The sequence below is a fragment of the Hyperolius riggenbachi genome, chromosome 2, assembly GCF_040937935.1.
Source record: "Hyperolius riggenbachi isolate aHypRig1 chromosome 2, aHypRig1.pri, whole genome shotgun sequence".
Classification (NCBI taxonomy): domain Eukaryota; kingdom Metazoa; phylum Chordata; class Amphibia; order Anura; family Hyperoliidae; genus Hyperolius; species Hyperolius riggenbachi.
The window spans coordinates 557,533,699-557,560,336 of record NC_090647.1 but is presented as its reverse complement, the minus strand read 5'-3'; the positions used below and the strand labels follow the sequence as shown (position 1 = coordinate 557,560,336).

Genomic DNA, 26,638 nt, shown 5'->3' with positions numbered 1-26,638 from the left:
TAGATAAAACTTGGCTGAGGCCTCAGATAACGAGAATCCAGCGTGTACAGCAGACCCCGACTCCCTTTGGCCACTTGGCCTGTAATCTGCCTTGTGGATCACTTCAGCTGAAAGACAGCGGAGAGCTTTGTTCTACCCACTCATCATACCTGCCGGGCAACAGTTACAGGTTCATTAGCACATTTATAGCACCTGCTGTATCTCTCTTATGCTATTCGAACCTCCTATGTTATGCTAATCAGCCATGCCCCTAGTGGACCTGAACTCAGGAGTTTCTCTCTGCTCTAAAAGATAAGCAACAGCATAATAACCTTTAAAGAAAAACATTTCTTGCTTACAGCTGATACAAATCCTGCAATAAATCTGCAGTGTGTTTACTTCCTGCTTTCATGGAAGCAGACATAGGGTTAACATCCCGTGTTTAAATATTAGCTGTGTGTGCCGAGGACCGACGAATTTCTGTGATGACACAGCCGAGAGATCAAATTACACTTGTGATTACTTGCAGATGAGGAGGAATTAGACAGGCTTTCTCTCTAAAAACACACAGGGTGGAGTTCTCTCTGTTTTCCTTCTGTCCTGTGCAAGAGTTCAGCTCCACTTTGAAAGTGGATAGCAAGGAAAGGTAGAAAGTGGGCGCTGCTTGCTGCTACTTTATTAGGCAAATCTAAGATACACTTCTTGTAAACCTGTAGACAGTGTCCATACAAAAAAAATATATGTACAGAGCTGAAGTGGTAGGTGGCTGTGGGCACTGGTCAAGGAGAGCCTGACAGCCGTTTTGCGCTAGACACGCTTCTACGGAGGACTCTTGCACAGGACAGAAGGAAAACATAGAGAATGCACCCTGTGTGTATTTAGAGAGTTTAGCCTGTGTAATTCCCCCTCACCTGTGACTAATCACCACTGTAATTTGATCTCTCAGCTGTGTCAGCTCAGGAATATCCTCAGCCACGGTAGAACAGCTAATTTGTTAATACAGGATGTTAAGAATATGTCTGCTTCCATGAAAGCAGGAAGTAGACAACCTGCAGATTCATTGCATGATTTATATCAGCTGTAACAAATGTTTTTCTGTAAAGGTTATTATGCTGTTGCTTACTTTTTAGAGCAAAGAGAAAGTTCTGAGTTCAGGTCCGCTTTAAAAATCGCTGTATTAAAATTACTATCCATCCCTTACTTATTGGAAGAAGCAGGTGTTTATAATATTTCCATAAATTACAGAATAGCTATGTGGGGCCCCCTCCTGCAGGTGTCACCCTAGGCATCTGCCTGATTTGCTTACGTCTAAGAACAACCCTGCTTAAACTAGTGCAGCTAAACGATTTGCATGCCTAACGGCAGCTGCTATTTTCTGGGGGGAAAAAGAAAATAACGATGGCAGCATTCATATTCCTTTAAGCACATGTATTAGAAACCTTGCAGCGTATTAATGAGGCCCACCTGGAATGAGTTCTGTGCCATCTCTCCGGTGACTCAATTAGCCTGACAAGTGGTTACAGCATCAGGAAGAGACGTCACATGTCTCAGGTCTGGGGATCACCACAGCTAGTCACTGCTACCAGTATTATATTCCTCTGCTCTCCAGAACAGCACAGAGCTCTCCACAGGCGCTGTTAGGCACATACTGCTGTTATAGGGAATCTGCGGCTACAGATCCTTAGACAATAGAGAATCCTCTCTTCTGGGAGCAAACTTACTGTTTGTACCCAATAAAACAAAACACAGAAAAGTACAAAATCACCAATTGAGTCTATTAAAGCACAGAAATCTGATTCCTTATTTGTCAGTCCACCACATGTGATTGATTTCCAGAGCAGGACAAGTTTGAACTGAGCAAGTAAACCCTTTTATTCTCACACTAGCTGATGGCCTGGCATTGCCCGGGAATGTATTTGGCTGGTGTTGGCTCCGCCCACTATTTCTAAGCCTAACACACAATTACTCAATGACCAAGTTTGTGAGCTTTGCGGTCTTTGGCATCAATAATTTGCAATGAAATGAAACAAATCTGATTGTATGTTTGTGGCTCTGCCCCCTTTTCTGAATTTGATCCCCAGTCACCCAATGACCAACTGTACCAGGCTCGAGGCTTGTGCCATTAACAGTGTAAGAATGGCTGCAGTTTACATTTTCCCAGTGAAATTTGTATTTGTCTCCACCCACTTTTTGGTTATGGGGATAACAATTATCCTGTGTCTTATTCCAGGTAATGTAGTATGTGTGTGCCAAATTTCATTCACATCCGGTCAGCCATTGTTGCGTGATCGAAACATCCAATTCCAAACATCCAAACTTTCGCACTTATAATATTAGTGAGATGAACATGTGTATCCTGGACTGAACCAAATCCTGTGGTTGTGTTGGAATGGCCGTGCCAGAGAGAAATCCTGCACACAGATACACACCATCAATCACTTTCTCATACACGCTGTCCCTGCAGCCTCCACACTAGCCAAGTCATTGTGAACTAAAACCACAAAGCCAGAGCTGTGTACGCTGGCAGCGTTGTGTGGCTGGACGACTGAATTTTAGTACTGGAGCTGGAATAGTACATTTTTCATCATGCTAGACAGGTCACATACGCTGTAGTTCTCTGTAATGTTTGTCTTGCGGTTCCTTTGTGCTTTTCCTGCACTGAGTACAGCTACACCATTGCCCAAACTATTGTCTGTACCTGTCCTGATCTGCTGAGCGCACAGCTGAGTCCCTCCCCCTCTTCCTGCGCACAATGGTCTGCCCCAGGTGAGTGAGAGGCTGAGCTGTCAGCAGGACCGGCTCACCCAGTGGGAAAGTCAGGTGAGTCTGGTTACAGGCGATGCATACATTAGATGACAGCTGGTCAGAGGCTGCTGATCACTGCGCTTTCTCTGTCTCTTCCGGATCGCAGGACAGGTGAGAGCTGATCCCCCCTGCTGTCCCAGGTTTGTTCTAGTGACCCTGTGACGTCTCCTGAGCCAGGCTGCAGCAGCTGTGATGTTATTATTTATGTAGGATTTCTAGCCAGAGTTAGAGAAGGAGTACGGCTGAAGTCGAACGTACGATGATGAGGAAGAGTTAATTATAGCATTGCGCTAATTTGTATGGAAATGCTGCAGGAAAGGAGATGTTTGATATTTATATAACTTACCTCTGAAACTTGTTATTCTACATTAACCCCACGAGAAGCCTCAGGGGCGACTCAGCCCAAAACTGATATTCGAGTGAAGCAGTTTGTTCAAAAAGTTTGTTTGTCTGCATAGCCAACTCCTGGACAAAACATGCCTTAGGTTTTAGGGTGAGAGGTGATATTGTCATTGTTTTGTATTTATAAAGCACGGATAGCTTCTGCAGCACATTACAGAGCACATAGTCATGTCACTGACTGTCGTACATAGGAGCTCACAATCTAATCCTACCATAGTCATAGTCTAATGTCCTGCCATGTTATTATTATGTATTTATATAGCACTGACATCTTCTGCAGCACTTTACAGAGTACATAGTCATGTCACTGACTGTCCTCAGAGGAGCTCACAATCTAATCCTATCATAGTCATAGTCTAATGTCCTACCATATTATTATTATGTATTTATATAGCACTGACATCTTCTGCAGCACATTACAGAGTACATAGTCATGTCACTAACTGTCCTCAGAGGAGCTCACAATCTAATCCTACCACAATCATAGTCTAATGTCCTACCATATTATTATTATGTATGTATATAGCACTGACATCTTCTGCAGCACTTTACAGAGTACATAGTCATGTCACTGACTGTCCTCAGAGGAGCTCACAATCTAATGCTACCACAATCATAGTCTAATGTCCTACTATATTATTATTATGTATGTATATAGCACTGACATCTTCTGCAGCACTTTACAGAGTACCTAGTCATGTCACTGACTGTCCTCAGAGGAGCTCACACTCTAATCCTACCAAAGTCATAGCCTAATGTCCTACCATATTATTATTATGTATTTATATAGCACTGACATCTTCTGCAGCACATTACAGAGTACATAGTCCTGTCACTGACTGTCCTCAGAGGAGCTCACACTCTAATCCTACCAAAGTCATAGTCTAATGTCCTACCATATTATTATTATGTATTTATATAGCACTGACATCTTCTGCAGCACATTACAGAGTACATAGTTATGTCACTGACTGTCCTCAGAGGGGTTCACAATCTAATCCTACCATAGTCATAGTCTAATTTCCTACCTTATTATTATTATTATGTATTTATATAGCACTGACATCTTCTGCAGCACTTTACAGAGTACATAGTCATGTCACTGACTGTCCTCAGAGGAGCTCACAATCTAATCCTACAATAGTCATAGTGTAATGTCCCTGCCATAGTATTATTATTATTTATATAGCAGTGAGATATTTTGCAGCACTGTACGGCGTACATAGACTCTACCACATCATAGTTTATGGTTCATTTTGGGGGGACAAACCAATTGTCATAATTTTTGGGAATACGGTAAAAATCCAGAATGCTGAAAAGAAAGCCACGCAAACATGGAGAGAACATACAAACTCCATGCATACAGTATTCTTGCCTAGATGAAAGCCTTGTACACAGGCTAAGTGGTTCTCGGTCCTGGAAGTTGGGTAGAATTGGCCTATTAGGTGATGGTAGGCAGTAATTGGCAGAGGTTGACAACCATTGTTCTATTATATTGTTGCCTATGAAGTCATCTTAGTATGTTGATGTGACCCTGTCCCTTTCTCACTCACAATGAAGTGAACTCAGATGTGTGACACAAGAGAGTAGAGTTTAGTTGGGCTTCACTTTTATATCTGGGTTTGTGCTGATAATATGGGCCAGAGATGGACTGAAAAAGAGGAAGATCTTATCTTTTACCAAATCACAACTATTAGTGGCCTTAGGGTCCTTTTACACTTAATCAGTTGCTCTCAGTTAAAACGGAAAGAAAACTGATTTTCAAAGTAAGTCCCATGTTTTCCTATGGCACCTTTCACACTTAACGCGTTTTAACTGAAATCCTCTTCCCAATGCACTGCTATGGAAAAACGCGTACCAACGCACACTAACGCGTACTAACGCATACTAACGCACACTAACGCATACCAACTGATTAAGTGTAAAAGGGCCCTTACCCTATCAGATTCTGTATCATAAAAATGTTTGTCCTCTTGTGAATGAACGTAGAGATTTTTGTACAGCGGCATTGCTGGCATGTGCCCATATCTCAGAAAGGGCTCAGTGCTTTGACAGGAAAAGCTTAAAGTGGACCCAAATTAAAAATATAAGATTTCAGGAATAAAATCTATTTTCTAAATTATAATAATAAATAGCAGCCTTTTTTCAGCTGCATGATGACAAATATAAAATATTTTACATTTATTGGAGAAACCCCTCCCCTTCCTTTCATATTGCCGGGACAGAATCCGGCAGTTTGGTGGGGTAGATGGTGTCCAGCAAAGGAGGAATTGCTAATGGCTGCCACCTGTATAACCCTAGTTATGAAAAGAGAAGGGTGAAAAGCATGCACTGAAATGCTCATAGGCTTGAAGGAGTGTTTATTTATCTTTGTATGTGTCAGAGTGCTGCAACTAAATATTTTTAATTCAAAAAAGGTTTGGTTTGGGTCCACTTTAAGAAAGCCAATGACACTTCATCATATCTGAGAGAGTGAAGGCCGCCTTATGCCTGGTACTCAATGCAATTTCCTGTCAGATCGACGGGTTGAAGCGATCATTTCTGACATGCCCGATCTGCACACAATCGATAACAGGATCGATCTGAAAATTGATTCAGTTATTGGTCAGGTGCAGATTGGACATGTTGGAATTTTTTTGTTTTGGCCCATCAATCTGATGGGAAATTGCATTGTGTGTACCTAGCATTAAAGGAAACCCGATGTGAAAAAAACAGATGAGATAAACAATTATTTCTATCCTCCTACTCCTAAAAATTACCGTTTTATAATCCCAGTTACATTTTTGTTAAAAAGCTGTCAAAGTAGGTTTAATGTATTACTGTTTCAGCTGAATGACACAGTCTTTCAGCACAGTGTTTTAGCGTCCCAGAGCTACAATATATGAACTATTGACCTTTTTATCTATCCCCTGCACTCTGTTCTCTACCAGAAAAAAGTTTTATGTCTCTAATTCCTTAGTCTGGCTAGGTCATGACTGGAGAGAAACTGTCACTTGCATACCTGAATGTTTACTGAAGCAAAAACAGAATATGAAGGAACAAAGCCTAACTATGTGTATGCTTGGCACTGTACATACTCATCATGCCTATAGTGCCTATCTCATCACGTCACCTCAGGTACACTTTGAAGAGGGCCTGTCACCTTTAATTTGGCAACAAAACCTGACTCCTCATATCTCAAAGCATATTATCTGCTCCTTTAGGCTATTTTCATACTTACTGCCTCGCATCACGTCACGGTACTCTCTCCCGCTGCAGCTAATTGCAAGAGCATTGTCAGTTTATGGGGACTTACACACTATGCTACGGGAGCGAAATCGATGCAAGGCCGTTGCAAACTCTGCACATTGCGCTGCCACATGATCCATGCATGAATTATGCTGCAATGGCAACACATTACGTGTGCATGCCCGATCTCAGTTGCAGCGCACAGGCGCAGAGAGACAAACTGTCAGTGACATTCTTCCTGTCCAGCAGGAATTACGTCACTAAAGGCTTCTTCACATTAGGGGCAATTTCAGGTTTTTTTAAGCACTGGCGATTTTAAAAATCACAGTATAAGCACTTGTGTAACGTTTGCTTATGTGTTCTCACATGAGCGATGAGCTTTCTATCCTATCGCAAAGGCGGCTCCTGCACCATTTCCAGAGAGCGTTTGCAATTCAATAGAAAGGATTTGGAAATCACTTTTCCCGAGCGCTTTTAACCACTTCGCATCCAGACCTTTTTTTTCCACTTATGGACCAGAGCAGTTTTGACAGTTTAGCTACAGGGCCTTCTCAAAAAATTTGCATATTGTGATAAAGTTCATTATTTTCTGTACTGTACTAATAAACATTAGACTTTCATATATTTTAGATTCATTACACACAACTGAAGTAGTTCCAAGCCTTTTATTGTTTTAATATTGATGATTTTGGCATACAGCTCTGGATGTTTCTACTCCAGACTCAGTCCATTGCTTCCGCAGGTCCCCCAAGGTCTGGAATCAGTCCTTCTCCACAATCTTCCTCAGGGTACGGTCACCTCTTCTCGTTGTGCAGCGTTTTCTGCCACACATTCTCCTTCCCACAGACATCCCACTGAGGTGCCTTGATACAAACAGCCTATTCATTCAGAAATGTCTTTTGTGTGTCTTACCCTCTTGCTTGAGGGTGTCAATGATGGCCTTCTGGACATCAGTCAGGTTGGCAGTCTTACCCATGATTGCGGTTTTGAGTAATGAAGCAGGCTGGGAGTTTTTAAAAGCCTCAGGAATCTTTTGCAGGTGTTTAGAGTTAATTAGTTGATTCAGATGATTAGGTTAATAGCTCGTTTAGAGAAACTTTTCCTGATATGCTAATTTTTTGAGATAGGAATTTTGGTTTTTCATGAGCTGTATGCCAAAATCATCAATATTAAAACATTAAAAGGCTTTGAACTACTTCAGTTGTGTGTAATGAATCTAAAATATATGAAAGTCTAATGTTTATCAGTACATTACAGAAAATAATGAACTTTATCACAATATGCTAATTTTTTAAGGAGGACCTGTATGTCCTTATTTAATCAGAAATAACTTTATCCCTACTTATGACACAGAAATTAAATATATATTGTTTTTTTCAAGACAAACTAGGCTTTCATTGCATGCCATCTTTTCTCTCAAACAGTTTTGTTTTCTATGAATTGTAATGGGAAAACAAGGAAAAAAATAGAAAAAAAACATTTTTTCTCAGTTTTACCAATTGCAGTTTAAAAATAAAAAGTGCTACTGTAGATAAAAAACACAAATTTTGTTTGACTATTCTTACCGCTTATCACAAAACTTAGATTATGTTCCTGTCACGATTTATGGTGAAGATATTTGATTCTGAAATAATGCTACAGAGTGTATTTTTCACTATGAACTGAGAAAATAAAAGTCTTTTTAATGGTAAAAATCAATCTCATTAGCTTAGGAAACATATGTTCCCATTCATCAATTAGTGCTGTACTGTATCAGATAGTGCCAGAAATGTGCACAGGAGCAAGCCCAATCCTGCACAGCACTGCTTCTGCTACAAGACGTATATCTACTGACGTGTGGCTTAGATTAAGTCACAGAGGACGTAGATATACTGCAGTGGTGGTTAAAGTAGTTAATGATTCATTACATTGTATTTATTAATTTCTGGGGCAAAGAGTTCACTTCCTGAAAAAAAACACTTTAGAAAAGCGCTTTCAAAATCGCTAAATAAATTGCGCATCGCTTGTGATAGAGCTTGCGATTTATAATGTGAACTAGGCCTAAGTGGCTCTACGCATACTACCCTGTTGGCACACTTACCTGGGGCTTCTTCCATCCCCCCCCCCCCCCCCCCACCATAGTCTTTGAGGTCCCTCAGCTTTCTCCAGGTTTCCTCCACTGTTCCTCTGTCCACCCAATTAAAATCTGGGCTTGTACTGCAGGTGCATTCTGTGCATGCACAGCAATAAGTCTCTATGAGCTGTGCAAGATCAGAATCCTCCCGTCTACAGGTGCACAATCAAGGAGGCGTGTTGCCGAGGCAATGCATGCACCATAATGCGTAGGGCCCGTTCACACTGCACGCGTTTCCAGCCGCGTTTTGGAAACGCGTGCAGTAGGCTGACACGCACGACATCAGACAGTGCATAGAGTGCACTGTCTGATGTTCACACTGCATGCGTTCCGGACCTGTGCGGTCCGGGAACGCATGCTGCACGCAGATTTTGTCAAAACGCGCGGCTGTCCCATTCACTTTTCAGTGATGGGATCAGCCACGCAACGCACAGAAACGCGGATGGCGTGCGTTCGTACGCGTTGCGGTCCGCACGTGTGGCCATCCGCATTTGTGATCTGAACGGGCCCAAACTCAGCTGGGTAGCTGACTTTATTTGGGTTGACAGTGGAATAATGGAAGGGACCCAGAGTACACCAATGGACCTCAACCACTATGGGGGAATTGAAGAACCCCCAGGGAAGTAAAAGGCAACTTTTTCCCATGGTTAAGTTGTACTTTAGAGGGACCCTGAAGTGACATATGACATGATGAGGTAAACGTGTATGTACAGTTCCACTCCTGGCGGTGTTGCTTTCTTCTCTTCTTTCACTGTAAGGGTTAAAAATCCAGGGCTCTACACAACATCGAACTGGGAGGTGGAAAAACTGAGGAAATCCACCTGCTGGCCAAGCAGCAGTAACCCTGTGTTATCACACCCAATAGAAACCTGCAGCAAGTCTTCACTGTGAGCAGCAGCACCTGATTACTGCTGCTTGGCCAGCAAGTGGGTTTCCCTAGCTTTTCCAGCTCCCAGTCCGACACTGGCTCCACATGACAGTTTCTCTGCAGGGGAAGACAGACTGCAGCACAGCTCTCACTGATAACTAACTAGAGGTCATGAAACTCCTGTGTGGCTGAGAAAAAAACGATTTTGAAGGTAGAGAAACAGAAACATTTCAGTAGTTCAAAATGTGTCTGTATGAGAGTAGAATAAACAGTAAAAAGTGCTCTCATCAGTGGCTTAGCAATAGGGGTTGCAGAGGTCTCGACCGCACCGGGGCCCTTGGGCAAGAGGATCCCCGTCGGGCCCTCCCTCAACTGCAGTATTAGCACTTTATTGGTCCTGTGCTGGTAATAATCACTTCTATAGATACTTTGAATAGTGGTGATCATTAACAAACTGCTCCCCATCCCCTTCTTGCACCTCTGACACTGTAGTTGCCATTGGCAGGTTTTGGTGCGCCGTATCAATTGTCATGTATAGAGTGCTTGGAGGGCTCCAATGTAAACCTTGCATTGGGGCCCATAGCTCCTTAGCTACGACACTGGCTCTCATTCACTTGAGTTGCCGCAATTTACATCTAGATTTTTTGTAACCTTTCAACCAAATAAGACTGTGGGATTCCAAAAAGGTCTGTTTGGGACTAGGGCTATAGATACAACTCTTTATGTAATCAGTTTATTTTCCCTTCAGGATTACATTACAGAATAAGTAATCAATTACATTAAATGTTAACCAGTTACCAACCACTGCATCGTGTATCTACGCCAGCGTATCATGCCGTTTACATTGACGCGCGATCCCGCTGCGGCTACCGCAACTTCCCCCGCTGCAGAGTACTGATCAGTACTCACCGATCACTGTAGTGAATGATGATCTGGCATCAATGAGATGCCATCATCATTCACAGCTCTTCACTACTTCCTGTGTGCTGTTCAGTACACAGGATAGTATGGGGGCATCTAGTGGCCAAAAAGAAAAATACACCTAAAAATGTTAATAAATAAATACCTAATTTTAACCCCTTATTTCCTCCTTCTTTCTATATAACTATGGTTATTGTTATTGTTAAAAAAAAATCCATAAACAGTTACCTACATACTTCAGACTGCTGGGGGGCCGGAACAAACATAAAATAACATGATGTTAAAAACATTACATTGAATCTAGGTATTGATTCCCCCAGTCATGTCCGCAGGAGAACTCCCAGCAGCAGCCATTCAGTCATGTAGCGCCTGAACGACGTTGTTGAGCACCTGACAGTAAAGCATACCCATGTGACAGTCTGCCATCCAATTGGACAGCAGTGTCACCTGATGCAGAATTGAATTGGAAGCCAGTGAATTACTGCTCACTGGCTTCTACAGTATGTGGATGAATGGTGCCAGCACTGCTATTCTATATGAGGGACCACCAATATTTAAAGGTGCAGGGAGCTGAATCTATAAGTTATACATTTTGTGTTTGGGGGCCAGTGAAAAAGCCTCAGGGGGCCGCATTTGGCCCATGGGCCTTAGTTTGAGGACCAGTGCCTTAAGGACTTAGCTTTTTTAGTATGTGTGCCATTAGGGTATATCACTACTACTTTTGCAAATTAGGGCTAAAGAAACACAAATGGAAAAAATAAACCTTTATTTCCGAATAAAATATTGTCACGATACATTGTACTAAGGACACAATTTAAAGATTGTGATAAATGGGCAAATAAAACGTGTTGGTTTTTATCTATCACAGCAGATTTTATTTTAAGACTATAATGGCTGAAAACTGAGACGTAAGGTTTTTTTGTTGTTTTTTTTTACTCCCTTTTAAATGCAGCTAAAATAAAATAATTCTTAGCAAAAAATTCCACGCAAGGAAAGCCTAATTTGTGGTGAAAAATAAAATAAAGTATAGATCATTTCGGTGTCATAAGCGTCAAAAAAGTTATTGCCGAATAAATGGGAGGAGTGTGAAATGTGAAAATTGCTCTGGTTTTTAAGGGGAAATAACCAGTGGTGAGGAAGTGGTTCAAAAAGGATTTTCAATTCCTGGGGCTTCCTTGAGCCCCTTGTAGTCTGTCAGGCTTTTGGGTACCTTAATAACATTGGTGTAAATGTGCCTGAATGCATTTTTATATGTGTAAAGGATTAACTGTATATAACTGAAATCTGTTTATGGATGTGCATATATTATTTTTGTGTGCTTTATATACGGTAATATAATTAAAGGCTAGGTGTGGTGATATATTAGGTTGCTGATGATGTTAAAGAGACACTGAAGCGAGACTAAATCTCGCTTCAGGTCTTATATATAGCAGGGGCACGTGTGCCCCTGCTAAAACGCCGCTATCCCGCGGCTAAACGGGGGTCCCTTCACCCCCAACCCACCCCCCGCAAAAGATGGTCGGCAAGTTGGTCGTGGGGATTGTCTTCCTGGAGGCAGGGCTAACGGCTGCAGCCCTGCTTCCAGTCGCGTCTATCAGACGCGCATCGCCGCCTCTCCCCCGCCCCTCTCAGTGAAGGAAGACTGAGAGGGGCGGGGGAGAGGCGGAGATACGCGTCTGACAGACGCGCATGGGGCAGGGCTGCGGCGGTTAGCCCTGCCCCAACCAGGAAGCGCTCCCCCGCTGCACGGAGGGGGTTTGGGGGGACAGGGACCCCCGTTAAGCCGCGCTATAGCGGCGGTTTAGCAGGGGCACACGTGCCCCTGCTAGCTATGAGGTCTGAAGCGAGATCTATTCTCGCTTCAGACTCTCTTTAAGGATAATACAGGAACATATTCTTTCATTTTTCTGCCTATGTCATGTGTATGGCTGATCGAAGCCAGCTGGCTTCAGGGTAATTGGTCACCTGGCCAGAGGAAACTGAATGCTAATGTGATGGTCTGTATGACAATAGGAAGTACTTTGAGATTCTGTATGCAGTTCCTCTGAGAGTGGGTCACTGCTAATTGGATTGTCTGAATAGCTTTTGAACTCTGTGACATGTAGACACCCAATTGTCCCAAAATACAATCGGACTAATTGAGTCTGCCAACTTCATAGGCTATCAGGAAACTCTGGAATGTACATATGACAGCCTGATGGAATGTTGAAAAGCATTGCTCAAAGTTGGCACCAATGTGTTCATCCCCTGTAACCGGGGGCAGGAAAAGCCTTGACATTTGCATGTCACAGCTAGCCCAAATGTGACAGGGGGCTCAGCAGACGGTGATGTCACACTTTGGGGAAATTGCATTAGATTGTGGGACTGAACATCCATTGCCCAGGGCAACCCTTGGGACTATAAGAACCAGACTGGGAGAGTCACAGATCATCTTCTCCAGAGAGTAGCTCATCGCTAGAGATGATCCCGAGGAAATCGGAAAATCCGTGTCTCTCCACGGTTGGACATTTACGCTGGTAAAAGTTCAATTAACGTTTATCCCATTTTATTTTTGTGCAAACTTGTCTTGCTGTGTATCCTTGTAAACCTTTATTTTGTAACTTTTTACTTTGTTTTTGTAAATCTTTTGTATATATCATTTTCTGCATTGTTCCACTTTTTTCCCAGAATATTAAATTGTTATTTAATAAGTTTGACTTCTGCTGTACTAAACTAACACTCATAGCCTAGAAGAGACTGAAGTGTAACTGTGTATAAGTCCATGCCTGATTGTATGATTGAGCAACACTACCGTATAGGATTGTAATTGCATTGTGTGTATGGGGCACTTCCGCGCTCGACAGCAGAGTGGGAAGTCTCGGAGTGGCTAACAGTATCGTTCGGAACGACTGTTAGTGGTTTTGCTTCACTACAGTGTAAGATTGCAACTGTATGTGTGTGTGGGTGCGTTCCCATATTCGGCCTAAAGCGCAAAGCTGACCCGAATACAAAAACGCGGATTGCGTGCTGAGCACTCGACAGCAGAGTGGACATGTCTAGCAACAGCTAGTGGTGGCAGTGGGAAGTTTTTGAGGGGTCACAGCCTTTTGGTAGCTCGACTAAGGCTGCTTCCCCTCTCGATCTGGTCAAACCCGCAGTCGGGAACTGTATACGCAGGCGTGCCGTGGGCCGGTTCCTGACACTAGGTTTTATTGAGAGTTTTTGATTGTAGGTTACATTGCTTTAGAAGTATGTTATGCCTTATAGAGGACACCTTAACTGAGAGGGATATGGAGGCTGCCATATTTATTTCCTCTCAAACCGTACCAATTGGCTGGCAGTCCTGCTGATCCCTTTGACTGCAGTAGTGTCTGAATCACACACCTGAAACCAGCGTGCAGCTTGCAGCTGACGTCCGACTAGATTAAGTCAGACTTCAGTCAGAATCATGTGATCTGCATGCTTGTTCATGGTCTGTATCTAAAAGTATTAGAGGCAGGGGATCAGCAGGACAGCCAGGCAATCTGCATTGTTTTAATTTAGAGTAAAAAAATATGGCAACCTTCATATCCCTCTCACTTCAAGATCCTTATTCAGTTAACATTTCCTCTTAAGTTTTCTCTCTATCTTCTGTTCAAAATAACTTTTAGCATTCTGCAACTGAAAAAGTTCCAAAAAGTAAGTGAATAAGCAACTGCCAAAGTTCTGTTTTCTTGCTTTCTGGTGGTGTAAAAGGCATTTTATTGATAAGGGGCTTGATTCACTAAACCGTGATAACTCATATCACGACCACGGTAGTGATTTCACAATTACGCGCAAAATACGGTTCTCGACTGAGGGTTTGACCAGATCGAGAGGGGAAGCAGCCTTATTCGAGCTAACACAAGGCTGTAACCCCTCAAAACACTTCTCACTGCCACCACTAGCTGCTGCTAGACACTTCAACAATTCCAACTCCGCTGTCGAGTGGCCTGCACTCAGTCCGGCGCTTTCGTATTTGGGTCAGCTTTTGCGCTTTAGGCCAAAAACGGGAACGCCACACACACAATACAATCACACAGTAGCAATGCACAATCAGGCACTGAACTTGTAACGCAAATTACAATGCAGTCTCGCCAGACTATGGGTTTGGGCTAGTACAGCAGAAGCCAAACTTATTAAATAAAGATTTAATATTCCAGAAAAAAGTGGAACAGTGCAGAAAATAATATATACAAAAGATTTACAAAAACAAAGTAAAAATTACAAAGATACACAAGACAGTTTGCATAAAAATAAAAACGGGAATAAACGTTACCAGCATGAAGGTCTGAACGTTGTTTGCGGGAGAATGCAGTTCTGGTTGGACCAGGGCAGTTCTAGCGTCTTTGCTATCTCCAGGGAACTACAAGGTGTGACTATCCTAGGCCAACTTATATAGTCCAAGTTGAAGCCCGGGGGTACAAGTCCAGATATACTTTAATTTCCTCAGAAGGTTTTCACAGAACGCTTGTCACATCTTTTCTGACTGTGATATGCAACTTCAAAGCTTTCCTGTCCCACTTTGAACTTCGCAGACTCAATTAGTCCGATTGTATTTTGAGAACAACAAGTATCCTGTTTACACGTATAGACTTCAAAACAATTCAAACACTTCCAGCCCAATATTCAGACCAACCGGTAGCCTATCACCTGTATAGGCTTCAAAGTGGTCGGGTAATTGTCTAATTAAGCATTTCCTTGCTAGAGGCTAGGTAGACATTTCCTAATTAAATGTCCAGGTTCCTTTGCCTATTCAACGTAACTGGTCTATTCAGTGCAGACAATGGTAGCTTCCTTGCTGGACACTGAATGGAAATGTAATTTACATTGACAGACAGAAACTCACATTAGCAGCTTCCATCAGCCAGGTGACCAATTAAACCCTGAAGCCAGCTGCCAGACTGGTCTCGTAACATACATACACATCTGACATAATACACAGCAGACAGAAAAATGTAAAAATATGCTTCTGTACTATCCCAACATCATAACTAGCTGCTATATCATGACACATATGGCCCCTAGTGTCCTTTAACAGTCCTGTACAGCCAAAATGGATGTCATTGTAAATGTAAAACTCAAGCAAGTTTTGGGTGATCAGGGGCGTAGCAATAGTCATAGCAGCCATAGCAGCTGCTAGGGGGCCCTGGAGAATAGGGGCCCAGGTGGTACTTTATGTATTCACCATTAACTTTATTGTGTTACTCCACCCTCTGACTTAGATCTGCCCATGAATTATGTTCAGTGTTGATTGCATGAGGATGTAAATTGCCCAGTTAACTCCTATCCATAAGGTAGGGGCAGGTGGCATAGCTTAAAGAGAAACTCGACCAAGAATTGAACTTTCTCCCAATCAGTAACTGATACCCCCTTTTACATGAGAAATCTATTCCTTTTCACAAACAGACCACCAGGGGGCGCTGTATGACTGATATTGTGGTGAAACCCCTCCCACAGGAAGCTCTGAGTACCGAGGTACTCCTGGCAATTTCCAGTCTGTGAACCTTGTTGCATTGTGGGAAATAGCTGTTTACAGCTGTTTCCAACTGCCAAAAAAGCAAGCAGCAGCTACATCACCTGCCAGCAGTAAAAATGTCACCATGTGATAAATGTCAGAATGTAAATCGGGGATTTAAAAGATTTTACAATGGGCAAACACTGACTAAATCATTTACACATAATTATTGTAAAAATGAAGCACTTTTTTATTACATTCTTTTCACTGGAGTTCCTCTTTAAGAGTAGGATCTGAGGGCCCCATGAAAGTTTTGCTATGGGGCCCCATGATCTCTTGTTAGGCCACCAGGGGGTGATAGCAAATTACATTCTCCTGAGTTTTCATCTTCGATTTCTAATAACTTTTTAGCACTTTGCAATGGAAAAAGTATCAAAAAGTTGATGAAAAGGTGTTTTCTTGCTTGCTGGAGGCTTAAAAGGCATTTTATTGACAAGTTTGAACATATTATCTAGGAGAAAGCTCAGGGGAAAAAGTGAAGTGCATATGGGCCAGGGTCTTTAGACGCTGTTATATTTGGGGGGAGCAGCAAATGTAAACATGCAGGGAGGGGAGAAATCTGCCTTTGGCTATTGAAGTGTATTCAGAAGAACTTATTATAATAATGGAAATTGGAACAGAGGCCATAAGGGGCCTCCCCTCAATGTATTCTGTATATCTTAGCTGGGTCATCCTCTTCCTTCCTGTGTTATGTTTTTGTGTTTTTTTTTGTATCTTGTTTCTAATCTACGCCCCTTAGTCATTTATTGTACAATACTCTTTAATATATCAGTGCTTTATTATAATTGTTTGGCGTAGTCGTCCCTATCTGTATGATCATGTCACGGACAAGTCAAAAGAAGTGGACCCTTTACCTGCCTGGTTGGTGTAATCTGGGATGGGATGAGTGATGGCAGGAGGGCTGGGTGTAGGATTTAGGAATAACAGGAAAATGGATCATTATAGATGGGGTAGGTTAGGTTGGGTGGAACAGATACAATTACTAAGATAGGCCCAGTTTTGGGATTGAATCGATTGGTGGATAACTAGTAGACAAGCCCGGTTCTGGAAAGACAGCACACATAGGGCTTGATGCTCCAACTTGCAGTAATATCTCTGTGCACTGACATCACATACCAATATTACCCTTACTACTGGCACTGTGTTCTCACTCTGGTACTTAGGTCCTCTGTAAGCAGGTAGGTGGGTCACTCTCCAGAAAAAATATGTTAAGGATTCAGAAGGGAACTCAAAACGTATCCGCCCCTTCCCCGACAAGATAACTGGTGGGTGGTCTGGGGGAAATTGATAGCGGAGGAGGTGCCACAAAAAAAGTGTCAATGATTTTTAAAAAATTGCTCAAAGGTAAGAGGATTAACTCCTATAAATAAACTTTAAAAAACAAAACTTTAAAACAATAAATAAGTTCTTTTGTTGAACACTTTAAAAAGACAACATGTTTCTCAGTTAGTTGCCCTCCTACTCAGGGCAAATATTCAGTGTCTTAAGAAACACTGGAAGATCTAAGTCTTCTGTGTAAGCATTGCCATTTGGACAGTGGCGGCTCCAGGTTCAGATTTTTGGGGGGCTCAAAAGGGGCTCAATGGCTGGCAAGCGGGGCTCATGCCAAAAAAATGGGCGTGGCCACACAACAGCATATGGGTGTGGTCATGGGTGGGGCCAAATATACAAGACCTTAGCAGTGGTGTAAAGCAGTGCTGTCCAACTTCGCAGGCATGGAGGGACATTTTTTTTTCCAGATCACATGGTGGAGGGTCGGCCGACCCCCATTCCCCCCTTTCCCCCAAAGAAAAAAAAAATCTAGCAGCAATTAGAGTGATATCAGATTTCCCCACAAAATGCAACCAGATTGGTAGCAGATTTTCCACAAAATGCAATCAGATTGGCAGCATATTTCCCCACAAAATGAATGAGATTGGCAGCATATTTCCCCACAAAATGCAATGAGATTGGCAGCATATTTCCCCACATAATTCAATCAGATTGGCAGCACATTTCCCCAAAAATGCAATCAGATTGGCAGCAGATTTCCCCACAAAATGCTCTTTCCCTCATGCTGCAGCTGCTTAAATATACTACCCTCGTTCTCCCCTGTGGTGCTGCTGCCGCCGCTAACACACCTCGGATCGGCGGCGAGCAGGAGATAGGAGTCAGCCAGACCGGCGCATAGCAGTGAATTCAAATGCAGGAAGTGACATCATCGGTCACGTCCAGCATTTAACGTCCACTGTGTGGCTGCTATGGGCCAGACTGGCCGATTCCAATCTCCTGATCGCCGCCGATCTGAGGAGCATTAGCGGCGGCAGCAGCACCATAGGGGAGAACTAGGGGGGTACATTTAAGCAGCCGCAGCATGAGGCAAAGCGGGTTTAAAAAAAAAAGTCCACTCAGCTCTGGAGACTCGGGGGCTTTCGGGGAGGCTTACAGTTTGTCAGCTGGGGCTTCAGCCCCAGTATAGCGCCGCCACTGCATTTGGAGAAGGACAGGCACAGAAGAGTCTGGAGCTTTGAACTGGGAGTCAGAGGACAAGAAAGGGCCAAGGTCCTTATAAGAACAGTTATCTGGTTGCCCATCAAAAACTAAGCTACATCCTCTATCTATAGTGTCTAGATACAAAGAGCTTGCCACTACAGCCTAATGCCCCTCCAATCCATGGTGACAGCTTTAAATAGTGATGTTACCTTCTGTCTATCCAAAGAGGCTGAAAGGTAGGCAGGAGTTGGGGATTTTCTGGTGGCTTGAGGCTTAGCTCGTTGTCAGGGAGAGGCGTTCAGCATCCCAGCTATGGACCGTCATTGTCCCACCCACTCAGCAGTTCCACCCCTTATCTACCTGCAGGTTTCTTTGGGTAGACAGGCGGAGGCACCACCATTGTTTACTACCACGAATGTGGATTGGACAGGCACTACACCACAGTGGTCAGATCCGGTCTTTGTATCTGAACATCCTATGTAGGGGGCGCAGTTTAATTTTTTAATGCACATTGAGCGGCAAACAAATAACTGCATTTATATGAAAAAAATATATATTTATGCTTTAAAGGAAGCGTGAGTAGAATATTTTCCCTAGGTCAAAAATTCATCTCAGTTGAGATGAACAAAGAGATAAAACAGGCAAAATTAATTTATAATCCAATAACGATAGGATTTGATGGCAATAGGAATCTTGCCGGGCCCTAAAATTCTTTGCCAACATTACCTCTGTTACACACATCTCCCGTCCTGATAACTTCCTGCATCATTTGCATCATGTGTCCGGGAATATTATTCCTACTTCTGGGAAGCCAGGGAGTGCTGGCCAATTAACGATGAAGTTTGCATTGTTACATATATAACGTTATAATGTGACTTCATAAAAATGATAAACTTGTCACAGTACTGATTAGGATCATCTGTGTTACTAGTTCTGTTTCTTATACCTGTTTGTCACCAACAGCATTGGTTCAGCGTTTACTAGTTCTCATTACCCTGAATAAGAAATGGAACATGAGTCAGCTTTGCTTATTGTTATGATGATGTATTCACAGTGCTCTATAGAAGCAAAAATCTGAATATTCAACTACTTAGGGTTATCCCCGAGAGCTACTTGGGCTTGCAGTTATAAAACAGATAACCCCGAGCATGTCTGGAGGTAGGCATTCAACACGATGACCGACTGACCTCTGGCTAGATGGACCCCTTGTGACTGAGATTTTTCAGCATGTCCGATTGATCCTGTCGACTGGTTTTGTCCCGAGACCGAATGAAACGTTGATCGGGGGGACATGGGACATGTTGCAGCTCCAGTTTTCCTCCCAGTCAATAAAATTATTGAATCAAAAGGTCAATCAGCTTGCAAAATCAACTGACATATGGCCACCTTAAAGAGGAAATCCAGTGAAAATAATGTAATAAAAAAAGTGCTTCATTTTTACAATAATTATGTATAAATGATTTAGTCAGTGTTTGCCCACTTTAAAATCTTTTAAATCCCTGATTTACATTCTGACATTTATCACATGGTGACATTTTTACTGTTGGCAGGTGATGTAGCTGCTGCATGCTGTTTTGGCAGTTGGAAATAGCTGTAAACAGCTATTTCCCACAATGCAACAAGGTTCACAGACAGGAAACTGCCGGGAGTACCACGGTCCTCAGAGCTTCTTGTGGGAGGGGTTTCACCACAATATCAGTCATACAGCGTCCCCTGATGGTCTGTTTGTGAAAAGGAATAGATTTCTCATGTAAAAGGGGGTTTCAGCCACTGATTGGGATAAAGTTCAATTCTTGGTTGGAGAATTCCTCTTTAACTTTAGCTGACTTGTAACTCAACTGAACTCAACTGTAAAACAACTGAAAGTCAAAAGACAGATTTTTTTTGGCTTTGAGTGTGGAAACCTTATATTGCCGTCTGTGTTCCTGCTGGGAGTATTTCTGTAAAGTCACCTGACTTCCTCTCCTGGAATGAACTGAAACGGTCGTCGGTTAGTCCTGACACGTGCTCTGTCCTTCCTCAGTGGGTATAAAATGTAAAGTGTTTCTATACTCATACTGGGGTGTGGTGAACACTATTTTAAATGAGACAATGATCAATCAAATGTTACTGATTTTTGCTCTGTTTTGAAACATTGTATGTGACTCAAGCTATTTACACAAAAATTGCTCATCGCTAATTCCGTAGGTGTCCTGGCATGCTGAGCAGATGATAAGCATTGCATAAGACACACAGATTACAAGAGAGTTCTGTACATACTGGATATAACAATAATCAACACAGATTGCAAGTAGTTTACTATCAGTATAGGCACAGGGTAACAGTTTATACTGTACATACTGGAGTAAACAGGGATGCTTGTTCCATGTGTGACACTCTGCTCATTTAGCATTATCCGCAGTCCCCATAGGCCATGCCTAGGCATCAGGTGATATCTCTCCACCATGCAGCATTGTCCCCAGTTATTGATGTCATTAGGAGGTGTGGTCATGCCTAATCCTCAGGTGCAAGACTGTGGAGTCCAAGTTGGAGCAATTTTGGGTATCTGGAGCTGGTGGTTTCATAAGCTGAGGAGTTGGATGATTTTTGTATAAACCCCACAGCCCTGCTCAGGTTTTACCTCTCTGCTCATGCAGCATGGTCCCCAGTTATTGATGTCACTGTGCGGCGTGGCTGTGCCAATTACTTGGGTGTTACCCCTCTGCCCATGCAGCATTGTCCCCAGTTATTGATGTCACTGAGAGGTGTTACCTCTCTGCTCATGCAGCATTTTCCCCAGTTGTTGATGTCACTATGTGGTGTGGCCGTGAGGTTTAGGAATAGGGTTAGAGGTTAGGCTGAGGGTAAAGGTTGGAGTTCAGTATTAGGTTGAGGTTTAGGAATAGATTGAAGGTAAATGTTGGACTTAGGTGTTAAGTTGAGATTTGTGAATAAGGGTATAGGTTGAGGATACATTTTAGACTTAGGTGTTAGGTTGAGGTTTAGAAATGGGGATATAAGGTGTGAATAAAGGTCCGATTTAGGTGTTAGGTTGAGGTTTAGAAATAGGGGTATAGGTTAAGGGTAAAGGTTAGACTTACAATTTAGGTTGTGATTTAGGAATAGGTGTGTACAGTAGGTTGAGGGTAAACATTAAATTTTGGTGTTAGGCTGAGGTTTAAGAATAGAGATGTAAGGTGTGGATAAATGTTAGACTTACGTGTTAGGTTTAGGGATATAAGGTGTGGATAAATGTTAGACTTACGTGTTAGCTTTTGGGATATAAGGTGTGGATAAATGTTAGACTTACGTGTTAGGTTTAGGGATATAAGGTGTGGATAAATGTTAGACTTACGTGTTAGCTTTAGGGATATAAGGTGTGGATAAAGGTTAGACTTTTAGGTGTTAGTTTGAGATTTGGGAATACGATAATATGTTGACGATAAAGATTAGACTAAGTCGTTAGATTGAAAATTAGGAATAGGAATATTAGGTGTGGATAAAGGTTAGACTTACGTGTTAGGTTGAGGTTTAGGAATAGGTGTACAGTTTGGGTGTAAACGTTAGGCTTGCATGTTAGGTTGAGGTTTAGGAATAGGGCTATGGAGTAGGTTGATGGTAAAGGTCAGACTGCAGTGTTAGGTTGAGGTTTCAAAATAGGGCTATGGGGGTAGGTTGATGGTAAAGGTCAGATTGCAGTGTTAGGTTGAGGTTTCAAAATAGGGCTATGGGGGTAGGTTGATGGTAAAGGTCAGATTGCAGTGTTAGGTTGAGGTTTCAAAATAGGGCTATGGGTATAGGTTGATGGTAAAGGTCAGATTGCAGTGTTAGGTTGAGGTTTCAAAATAGGGCTATGGGGGTAGGTTGATGGTAAAGGTCAGATTGCAGTGTTAGGTTGAGGTTTCAAAATAGGGCTATGGGGGTAGGTTGATGGTAAAGGTCAGATTGCAGTGTAATGGCCCATACTCACGGGCAACATTTCTGGCCTGTCGCTAGCACACGGGAGCGTGTGCACGACAGGCCGGCGACAGCTCGTCGCCAGGTCCCTCCGCATACACACGGTGGAGGGACCTGGCAACTGATGCGGCGGAAGCTGTCGCTGTTGTTCCTCCCCCCGCCGGAAGCTCAAGGTATTCCCTGCTGGTTGCTGTCGCTAGTCCGTATACCCACGCGGACTAGCTACAGTTGCGGCGGAGTTGCGGCGGCAACTGTCGCTAGGCGATTGACCGCGCCAATCGCCTGGCGACAGCAGCGACGAGCGACGGTTCGGGGTGCGCGCCCGTGTTGCGCCTCATACTCACGGGCGACAATTGTAGCCCGTGAGTATGGGCCATTAGGTTGAGGTTTAGGAATGGGGTTATTGAGTAGGTGTTGGGTAAAGGTCAGAGTTCAGTGTTAGGTTGAGGTCTAGGAATGGGGTTATGGGGTAGGTTCAGGGTAAAGGTCAGATTGCAGTGTTAGGTTGAGGTTTAGGAATAGGGCTATATGGTAGGTTGATGGTAAAGGTCAGATTGCAGTGATAGGTTGAGGTTTAGGAATAGGGCTATGGGGTAGGTTGATTGTAAAGGTCAGATTGCAGTGTTAGGTTGAGGTTTATGAATAGAGCTATGGGGTAGGTTGATGGTAAAGGTCAGATTGCAGTGTTAGGTTGAGGTTTAGGAATAGGGCTATGGGGGTAGGTTGATGGTAAAGGTCAGATTGCAGTGTTAGGTTGAGGTTTAGGAATAGGGCTATGGGGTAGGTTGATGGTAAAGGTCAGATTGCAGTGTTAGGTTAAGGTTTAGGAATAGGGCTATGGGGTAGGTTGCGGGTAAAGGTCAGATTGCAGTGTTGGGTTGAGGTTTAGGAATAGGGCTATGGGGTAGGTTGCGGGTAAAGGTCAGGTTGCAGTGTTAAGTTGAGGTTTAGGAATAGGGCTATGGGGTAGGTTGATGGTAAAGGTCAGATTGCAGTGTTAGGTTGAGGTTTAGGAATAGGGCTATAGGGTAGGTGGCAGTAAAGATCAGATTGCAGTGTTGGGTTGAGGCTTAGGAATAGGGCTATGGGGTAGGTTGCGGGTAAAGGTCAGATTGCAGTGTTAGGTTGAGGTTTAGGAATAGGGCTATGGGGTAGGTTGATGGTAAAGGTCAGATTGCAGTGTTAGGTTGAGGTTTAGGAATAGGGCTATAGGGTAGGTTGCAGTAAAGGTCAGATTGCAGTGTTAGGTTGAGGTTTAGGAATAGGGCTATGGGGGTAGGTTGATGGTAAAGGTCAGATTGCAGTGTTAGGTTGAGGTTTAGGAATAGGGCTATGGGGTAGGTTGATGGTAAAGGTCAGATTGCAGTGTTAGGTTAAGGTTTAGGAATAGGGCTATGGGGTAGGTTGCGGGTAAAGGTCAGATTGCAGTGTTGGGTTGAGGTTTAGGAATAGGGCTATGGGGTAGGTTGCGGGTAAAGGTCAGATTGCAGTGTTAGGTTGAGGTTTAGGAATAGGGCTATGGGGTAGGTTGATGGTAAAGGTCAGATTGCAGTGTTAGGTTGAGGTTTAGGAATAGGGCTATAGGGTAGGTTGCAGTAAAGATCAGATTGCAGTGTTAGGTTGAGGTTTAGGAATAGGGCTATGGGGTAGGTTGATGGTAAAGGTCAGATTGCAGTGTTAGGTTGAGGTTTAGGAATAGGGCTATGGGGTAGGTTGATGGTAAAGGTCAGACTGCAGTGTTAGGTTGGCAGTACAGCCAGTTACACTCATTGGAAGGTGCTGCCTCTTTGTAGTGATCAGCACAGGAGATCCAGGCTACAGACACAAGTCCTATGTAAATAAATCCATGTCAGCTGGGATAATGGCTCACCGTGACTGATGTTTGTATCACACTGACCTCTGCTGCCGTTCTGGAAAAACTCGTTCCTGTATCAGGCGTGTCCCGTGTTATGTGTTTACACCGTGTAATTATTGTTCCATCGGGAAGATGCAGAGTTCTATAGCAGATACAGCTCCAGCCCCATCTACTGCTTTATCTGATCCATGCTATTTGCATAGTGCACATCCCGACACGCTCTGCAGAGAGTCTGTATGTTAGGGCAGGTGCACACCAAGAGCGCTTCTGAACGCTTTCCAAAACGCTAGTGTTTTGAAAAGCGCTTGGCTAATGGCTAATGTATATGAATGCTATGGATCACACCAGAGCGATGTGACTTTTTTCCCAAATGCAAACGTGGGTCCTGCAGCATTTCTGAGGCGATCCAGCCGCAGTGTATAAGAAAAGTGGAAAATCGCTCTAAAAAAACCTAGAACAGAGCGATTTTTCCAAGCGTTTTTTGAAAAAGCGGTTCACTTACTGCTCAAAATGTACAAAAAATTAAACATTGCTACAACAAAATGCTCCAAAAATCGCTAGACATAACTAGAAAATCGATAGGCACATGTCTGAAATCGCTCTGAAAAATCGCTAGTAAAAATGCTTGGCGTTTGCGATTCTACTCATTGGTGTGCACCGGCCCTTACATGGATTCCAGGTTCCACTCACAACTTAAATATTACTAGCGGATAAACTGCCTCCAATCCTACAGATCTCTCAGATGAAGGCACAGTCCGCTCTGCAGGTAGTGAGATAAGTAAACTTGCTAAAAGGGGATTTGCCTGAACAAGTATCTCCGTACACAGGAAACTCGCAATCCGGCATTCCACTCTGTGCGCGTTGCGTCATGCTGTGCTGCCAGCTGTGACCACACTGTTCATACAACTGCATGGGCATGCTAACATACATGTGTTGTGTCGGACCTCGTTATCCCATCGCACTTTCCATAGTGGCCAGGATTCACAAAACCTTGTTCGGGAAAAAAAAACCTGTTCGGAAAATTAACAAATATTAATATTTGTTAGTATTTTTCATTTTTGGGGGGCATTCTAAAAGATTTTTGAAATGCTATGAGAGTTTGAAAAGTGGTTGAAAAGTGTTTGGTATATTTTCGGTAAATGGTTGTTAACGAGGTGAAAAATACTTGTTGGTTCAGTAATTTTCCGAACAAATGTCATACCGTGGAGGGTTGTGGGTTTGATTGAGAGGGTTTATTGACCTCTTTATCCACCACTACACTATATCTAGGTCCTCTGTGACTTCATCTAAGCCACGAGGACGTAGATATACATCTTGTAGCTGAAACAGTGCTGTGCAGGATTGGGCTTGCTCCTGTGCAATCCTCCGGCACTATCTACTGCAGCACTAATTGGTGAAAGGGAATATATGTTCCCAGAAACAATAAGATTGATTTTTACTATTAAAAATACTTTTGACTTCTCAGTTCATAGTGAAAAATACACACTGTATCACTATTTTAGAATGGAATATCCTCACCATAATTTGTGACAGGAACATAATCTAAATTTTATGATAAACGGTAGAAATAGTCAAACAAAATGTGTGTTTAACTGGAATTGGTAAAACTGAGAAATAATGTGTTTTTTCTATTTGTTTCCTCTTTTTTTCCATTAAAACGCATAGAAAATGAAATTAAGGGAAAAAATGTCGTACAATAAAAGTCTAGTTTGTCTTGAAAAAAAAAAAAAAGATATATATTTCATTTAGGCGTCATAAGTAGGGATAAAGTTATTGCTGATTAACCACTTCCCGACCGCCGTATTGACAATTGGCGGCGGTCCTTGTAGGGGCATGGGCGGAGCGATCGCGTCATCCGTGACGCGATCCTCCGCCGCCGCCTGGCTCCGCTCACCCGCCGCAACATCCCGCCGGCCATACGGAAGCGCCGGCGGGATGTTAACCTGACGATCGCCGCATACAAAGTGTATAATACACTTTGTAATGTTTACAAAGTGTATTATACAGGCTGCCTCCTGCCCTGGTGGTCCCAGTGTCCGAGGGACCACCAGGGCAGGCTGCAGCCACCGTAGTCTGCACCAAGCACACTGATTTCCCCTCCCCCTGCCCCCTGATCGCCCACAGCACCCCTCAGACCCCCCCCCCTGCCCACCCCCCAGACCCATGTTTACACCCAATCACCCCCCTAATCACCCATCAATCACTCCCTGTCACTATCTGTCAACGCTATTTTTTTTTATCCCCCCCCTGCTCCCTCCTGATCACCCCCCACCCCTCAGATTCTCCCCAGACCCCCCCCCCCTCCAATGTACTGTATACATCTATCCCCCCTGATCACCTGTCAATCACCCGTCAATCACCCCCTGTCACTGCCACCCATCAATCAGCCTCTGTCACTGCCACCCATCAATCAGCCCCTAACCTGCCCCTTGCGGGCAATCTGATCACCCACCCACACCAATAGATCGCCCGCAGATCCGACATCAGATCACCACCCAAGCGCAGTGTTTACATCTATTCTCTCCTCTATACACCCACTAATTA

The 26,638-nt window shown here is 43.3% G+C and overlaps 1 protein-coding gene across 3 annotated transcripts in view; it reads left to right on the top strand.

Annotated features, from left to right (window-relative positions):
* GRAMD1C (GRAM domain containing 1C) overlaps positions 1-26,638 on the top strand; it is a 205,863-nt gene that overhangs the window by 24,819 nt on the left and 154,406 nt on the right. The window contains exon 1 of one of the 3 annotated variants that reach the window (XM_068270889.1): positions 2,809-2,895. The exons of the other annotated variants lie outside the window; for them this stretch is intronic. The gene's annotated coding sequence lies outside the window, so the exon portion shown is untranslated. Of the gene's footprint in view, positions 1-2,808; positions 2,896-26,638 lie in introns of those variants that run through there. 3 annotated transcript variants of the gene reach the window in all.